A 7,940-nucleotide genomic window follows, 5' to 3' on the forward strand; every position below is an offset into this window, starting at 1 on the left:
GTCACCCCCTTTTTCAATAAATTCCACTGCAATACCATCCAAACCTGCTGCCTTGCCGGCTTTCATCTTCCGCAAAGCTTTTACTACCTCTTCTCAGTTTACCAAATCATTTTCCCTAACCCTCTCACTTTGCACACCACCTCGACCAAAACACCCTATATCTGCCACTCTATCATCAAACACATTCAACAAACCTTCAAAATACTCACTCCATCTCCTCACATCACCACTACTTGTTATCACCTCCCCATTTGCGCCCTTCACTGAAGTTCCCATTTGCTCCCTTGTCTTACGCACTTTATTAACCTCCTTCCAGAACATCTTTTTATTCTCCCTAAAATTTAATGATACTCTCACCCCAACTCTCATTTGCCCTCTTTTTCACCTCTTGCACCTTTCTCTTGACCTGTCTCTTTCTTTTATACATCTCCCACTTATTTGCATTTTTTCCCTGCAAAAATCGTCCAAATGCCTCTCTCTTCTCTTTCACTAATAATCTTGCTTCTTCATCCCACCACTCACTACCCTTTCTAATCAACCTAATGAACACCGAAGGTATTTACCGTTACCCTATCGTCTCATTGTTTACCTCCTCTCAAAATAACTTCACCTTGTATTATTGGTCCTCCAGATGCGTGATGGTCTAAGACTATCTGATGGACGTTTTCTCATCACAAAACATGACTTACCAAAACTTGTCTTCTGTGTCTAGTCTCGCAATTTCCTCCATGTTCATTCCTGTGACGTTGTAGCACTGCAGGCTTAACAGGTAGGTTGTATGAGTGAACATCTGCTCAGTCTGTGTATTACCGTTGGTCATTTGTACTACATCTGCAAACTGTCTTATATGCCTCCTCCGCTACGTATAAGCCTAGCATGTATAAGCGTGACAATCCCTTGGTCTTCACGCGGTGTGGTTGAACTAGGGTGCCCTCAGCCATGCCCATTCATTGTAATATCTTTTCTCCATATACCGTTTGATCAGTCTATTGACAGATTGTTCACTTACTATTATTAGTATCTATGAGGTATTATATCATGACGCTCACTGTTTCTGTTCCTTTCAATTCCTTCGTGGTTTCCTGCCTAATCCTTGGTCTGTCCATACAAGCTATGACACCCAGGTCTGCAAAACACTCGAAAGTGATTCGATACTTGCAATGATCCATGAAACAAACATGAGGGGCGAACGTTTGTGACGCTTAGATTACATTTAATTAGTTCATAACTGGTAAACGTCAGGAATCACAGTTTCAAAATAACTTCGATGTGCATTCCACATTGTCAATGTGTCGATTATTTTCTCGTGTAACAGTAAGGAGATCTCGGTTACTTCGGATCTTGAATCCAGCATACAACTCATTGAAGCTTTTGTTTCTCTCTCTCTCTCTCTCGTTAGGTGTACCAACGGACAAAATGTACACGAGATGAGCCTGTCGTTCCTTTCTGAGAGTATAGATACTCTTCAGACGAAACTGAGATGTTTCGTTCTATTTCATTGGCTACTAGTACTTTTAACTACAATTTAGCAACGCTTCTCTTTCCAGTACTTGCCCCAATTTACACAGTCAATGATTCCTCCTCCTTCGTAATCTTAACCATGATGACTGCTTTTTTGCCTCTTTTAATGTATCTTGGTATTGAGAACAATCCTTGACAATAACAGAGATATTTGTACTGATGATATGTTCAAATATACTTCCTTGTTTATTTTTTTCTGTTTAATCATTTCTGTTCAAACAAAAGGATGGAGTAACCATGGGTATCCCCCCTCGGAAAGTTGTTTCCAAAGTATTTGTTGTACGTCATGAAAGGAACTGGTGAAAAAAACCCTGCCAGACACACTTCAGATCCCTTGCTTGTATACCACTGGTCTAAAATATAAAGATTGGATCGAGTTTCTATCGCTGTCAGATTGATGACATTATCAGATCACGAGATTCATACCGAGCACTGAAAGGCTTCTAAAATCCTCAATACTTTCAGAGAAAATTATCCTACAATTCACTATAGTTGTCTTCACTGTACTTACACAATTTCTGGATGATTAAGGAGCTCTGTTGTCATTTCGAATATGGCTCACTTAAAGTGAAATCTATAATTTTTACGCCTAGGCAAGAGAAATCGACGCCTAAACTGAGCCACTTGTATCTGTTAATACAGTGATGTAAATAAAATTCCTAAAGCTTAGATCTTTAGCCTATTTTGTCATGAAAATTAGAAGTACAAATATGACTTTCTGTCTCTTGGCAAATTGAATACAAGAACTTCCAACAGTCCTGCTTTGTTTAATAATTGTACAAGTTCAAAGAAAAATTCAAGGAAATTTATCCAGCATATCACCATTTTGTCCTTAACCATTACATGCTTCAATTACAAATCAATGCACTTTGCATAGTGTATTTATACTTTACCTTTTTAAGATGATATGGAAACATTTTGAATCTCGTTGGAATTGACCCCTGCTTCAGTTTAACATTGCGACCAATTCTGTCTTTGCTCGAGTCTCGATTCTGTAAGGCAAACTGAGCAAATTTGGGAGTGGTTTATTGGGTTGCAATGCCGTCGATGCATAATAACTAACCATACTTTTTTAAATCAATATTGTTTTGAAATCTGAAAATAATAATCATTGAAACAGTAACTAAATAATATCATAATGTTCTTAGATGGATACTATCACATAAAAGAACTGAGAAAATACAAGTAGGGATAAACGTGCAGTAGTGGCGACACTTAACAAGTTGAAGCTTACTGAAATATTTTTTTTCTTTCTCTTCCCCATATTTCATCATAAGTTCCTGCATTTCAAAGTTGCCCCAGGGACAGATGAAAGAAGTCCACATCAGCTCACATCCATTCTCTAGCAATCAAGGTAATGCAACGAAACCAAAGCTCCCTATCCACAACCAGACCCTACAGACCTTTCCATGGTTTACTGCAGATACTTTGCATGCCCTGGTTCAGTCCATTGACTGCACATCAACCCCAGTATACCACATTGTTCCAATTCTCTTTATCCCATTCACACCTTTCACCTTTCCACATGTTCAGGCCCTCATCACTCAAAATCTTTCTCACTCCATCTTTCCATCTCCAATTTGGTCTCCCCATTCGCCTTGTTCCCAGCACTTCCTTTCATTACTTACATGATCAAACGACCTCACACCACATATTGTCCTGAAACATTTAGTTACCAATATTTATTTATTTATTTTGCTTTGTCGCTGTCTCCCGCGTTTGCGAGGTAGCGCAAGGAAACAGACGAAAGAAATGGCCCAACCCACCCCCATACACACACATTTATATACATACACGTCCACACACGCAAAATACATACCAATACATCTCAATGTACACATATATATACACACTCAGACACATACATATATACCCATGCACACAATTCAAACTGTCTGCCTTTATTCATTTCCATCGCCACCTCGCCACACATGGAATACCATCCCCCTCCCCCCTCATGTGTGCGAGGTAGCGTTAGGAAAAGACAACAAAGGCCCCATTCGTTCACACTCAGTCTCTAGCTGTCATGCACTAATTACCTTGGGGAGTGTGTGGAGGTCGGGAACGTTGTCTCGGGGGGCAAAAATGAGTGTTTGAAGGAATAGTGGTTCCAACAATGTTGTATGGTTGCGAGGCGTGGGCTATGGATAGAGTTGTGCGCAGGAGGATGGATGTGCTGGAAATGAGATGTTTGAGGACAATGTGTGGTGTGAGGTGGTTTGATCGAGTAAGTAACATAAGGGTAAGAGAGATGTGTGGAAATAAAAAGAGCGTGGTTGAGAGAGCAGAAGAGGGTGTTTTGAAATGGTTTGGGCACATGGAGAGAATGAGTGAGGAAAGATTGACCAAGAGGATATATGTGTCGGAGGTGGAGGGAACGAGGAGAAGAGGGAGACCAAATTGGAGGTGGAAAGATGGAGTGAAAAAGATTTTGTGTGATCGGGGCCTGAACATGCAGGAGGGTGAAAGGAGGGCAAGGAATAGAGTGAATTGGAGCGATGTGGTATACCGGGGTTGACGTGCTGTCAGTGGATTAAATCGGGGCATGTGAAGCGTCTGGGGTAAACCATGGAAAGCTGTGTAGGTATGTATATTTTGCGTGTGTGGACGTATGTATATACAGGTGTATGGGGGTGGGTTGGGCCATTTTTTTCGTCTGTTTCCTTGCGCTACCTCGCAAACGCGGGAGACAGCGACAAAGCAAAAAAAAAAAAAATATATATATATATATATATATATATATATATATATATATATATATATATATATATATATATATGGTGCATTATACATGAAAGCTAGAGACTGAGTGTGAATAAATGTGGCCTTTGTCTTTTCTTAGTGCTACATCGCGCACATGCGGGGGGGGGGAGGTGGGTTGTCATTTCATGTGTGGCGGGGTGGCGAGGGAATGAATAAGGGCAGAATACGAATTATGTACAAGTGTATATATCTACATGTCTGGGTGTGTATATATATGTGTATATGTTGAGATGTATAGGTATGTATATGTGTGTGTGTGTGGACGTGTATGTATATACATGTGTATGAATGTGGGTTGGGCCATTCTTTCGTTGGAAACCTTGCTCTTATTCACATTTGCTCTCAGCTTTCTTCTTTCACACACTTTATCAAACTCAGTCACCAGCTTCTGCAGTTTCTCGTACGAATCAGCCACCAGCGCTGTATCATCAGCGAACAACAACTGACTCACTTCCCAAGCTCTCTCATCCTCAACAGTTTGCATACTTGCCCCTCTCTCCAAAACTCTTGCATTCACCTCCTTAACAACCCCATCTATAAACAAATTAAACAACCATGGAGACATCATGCACCCCTGTCGCAAACCGACATTCATTGACTACCAATCACTTTCTTCTCTTCCTACTCGTACACATGCCTTACATCCTTGATAAAAACTTTTCACTGCTTCTAACCACTTGCCTCTCACACTGTATACTCTTAATACCTTCCACAGAGCTTCCCTATCAACTCTATCATATGCCTTCTCCAGATCCATAAATGCTACATACAACTCCATTTGCTTTTCTAAATATTTCTCACGTACATTCTTCAAAGCAAACACCTGAGACACACTACTCTTCCCCAATCTGATGCTCTATACATGCCTTCACCCTCTCAATCAATACCCTCTCATACAATTTCCCAGTAATTACCTCAGTAATTTAAGGACTCACCTTTATCCCCTTTGCCTTTGTACAATGGTACTATGCATGCATTCCACCAATCCCCAGGCACCTCACCATAAGTCATACATACATTGAATATCCTTACCAACCAGTCAACAACACAGTCACCCCCTTTTTTAATAAATTCCACTGCAATACCATCCAAACCTGCTGCCTTGCCGGCTTTCATCTTCCACAAAGCTTTTACTACCTCTTCTCTGTTTACCAAATCATTCTCCCTAATCCTCTCACTTTGTACACCACCTCGACCAAAACACCCTATATCTGCCACTCTATTATCTAACATATTCAACAAACCTTCAAAATACTCACTCCATCTCCTTCTCACATTACCACTACTTGTTATCACCTCCCCATTTGCCCCCTTCACCGATGTTCCCATTTGTTCTCTTGTCTTACGCACTTTATTTACCTCCATCCAAAACATCTTTTTATTCCCCCTGAAATTTAATGATACTCTCTCACCCCAACACTCATTTGCTCTCTTTTTCACCTCTTGTTCCTTTCTCTTGACCTCCTGCCTCTTTCTTTTGTACATCTCACAATCATTTGCATTATTTCCTTGCAAAACTCGTCCAAATGCCGCTCTCTCCTCTTTCACTAATAATCTTAATTCTTCATCCCACCACTCACTACCCTTTCTAATCTGCCCACCTCCCAAGCTTCTCATGCCACATGCATCTTTTGTGCAAGCCATCACTGCTTCCCTAAATACATCCCATTCCTCCCCCACTCCCTTTACTTCCTTTGTTCTCACCTTTTTCCATTCTGCACTCAGTCTCTCTTGGTACTTCCTCGCACAAGTCTCCTTCCCAAACCCATTTACTTTCACCACTCTCTTCACCCCAACATTCTCTCTTCTTTTCTGAAAACCGCTACAAATCTTCATCTTTGCTTCCACAAGGTAATGAGCAGACATCCCTCCAGTTGCACCTTTCAGCACATTAACATCCAAAAGTCTGTCTTTCGCACGCCGATCAATTAACACATTCATCCAACAACGCTCTCTAGCCATCTCCTACTTACATACATATACTTATGAATATCTCTTTTTAAACCAGGTATTTCCAATCACCAGTCCTTTTTAAGCGCACAAATCTACATGCTCTTCACCATTTCCATTTACATCACTGAACACCCCATGTACACCAATTATAAATAAATAAATAAAACTGGAGGAAGTGAAGTGTTTTAGATATCTGGGAGTGGATCTGGCAGCGGATGGAACCATGGAAGCAGAAGTGGATCATAGGGTGGGGGAGGGGGCGAAAATTCTGGGAGCCTTGAAGAATGTGTGGAAGTCGAGAACATTATCTCGGAAAGCAAAAATGGGTATGTTTGAAGGAATAGTGGTTCCAACAATGTTGTATGGTTGCGAGGCGTGGGCTATGGATAGAGTTGTGCGCAGGAGGATAGATGTGCTGGAAATGAGATGTTTGAGGACAATGTGTGGTGTGAGGTGGTTTGATCGAGTAAGTAATATAAGGGTAAGAGAGATGTGTGGAAATAAAAAGAGCGTGGTTGAGAGAGCAGAAGAGGGTGTTTTGAAATGGTTCGGGCACATGGAGAGAATGAGTGAGGAAAGATTGACCAAGAGAATATATGTGTCTGAGGTGGAGGGAACGAGGAGAAGAGGGAGACCAAATTGGAGGTGGAAAGATGGAGTGAAAAAGATTTTGTGTGATCGGGGCCTGAACATGCAGGAGGGTGAAAGGAGAGCAAGGAATAGAGTGAATTGGAGCGAAGTGGTATACCGGGGTTGACGTGCTGTCAGAGGATTGAATCAAGGCATGTGAAGCGTCTGGGGTAAACCATGGAAAGCTGTGTAGGTATGTGTATTTGCGTGTGTGGACGTATGTATATACATGTGTATGGGGGTGGGTTGGGCCATTTCTTTCGTCTGTTTCCTTGCGCTACCTCGCAAACGCGGGAGACAGCGACAAAGCAAAAAAAAAATATATATATATATATATATATATATATATATATATATATATATATAAAAATATATTTTTTTATACTATTCGCCATTTCCCGCATTAGCGAGGCAGTGTTAAGAACAGAGGACTGAGCCTTTGAGGGATTATCCTCACTTGGCCCCCTTCTCTGTTCCTTCTTTTGGAAAATTAAAAACGAGAGGGGAGGATTTCCAGCCCCCCCGCTCCCTTCCCTTTTAGTCGCCTTCTACGACATTCAGGGAATACGTGAGAAGTATTTTTTCTCCCCTATCCCCAGGGATAAAAATATGTATGTTTTTTTTTTTTTTTTTTTTTTATACTTTGTCGCTGTCTCCCGCATTTGCGAGGTAGCGCAAGGAAACAGACGAAAGAAATGGCCCAACCCCCCCCCCCATACACATGCACATACACACGTCCACACACGCAAATATACATACCTACACAGCTTTCCATGGTTTACCCCAGACGCTTCACATGCCTTGATTCAATCCACTGACAGCACGTCAACCCCTGTATACCACATCGCTCCAATTCACTCTATTCCTTGCCCTCCTTTCACCCTCCTGCATGTTCAGGCCCCGATCACACAAAATCTTTTTCACTCCATCTTTCCACCTCCAATTTGGTCTCCCTCTTCTCCTCGTTCCCTCCACCTCCGACACATATATCCTCTTGGTCAATCTTTCCTCACTCATTCTCTCCATGTGCCCAAACCATTTCAAAACACCCTCTTCTGCTCTCTCAACCACGC

This window comes from Panulirus ornatus, chromosome 10 (assembly GCF_036320965.1).
Source record: "Panulirus ornatus isolate Po-2019 chromosome 10, ASM3632096v1, whole genome shotgun sequence".
Taxonomy (NCBI): Eukaryota; Metazoa; Arthropoda; class Malacostraca; order Decapoda; family Palinuridae; genus Panulirus; species Panulirus ornatus.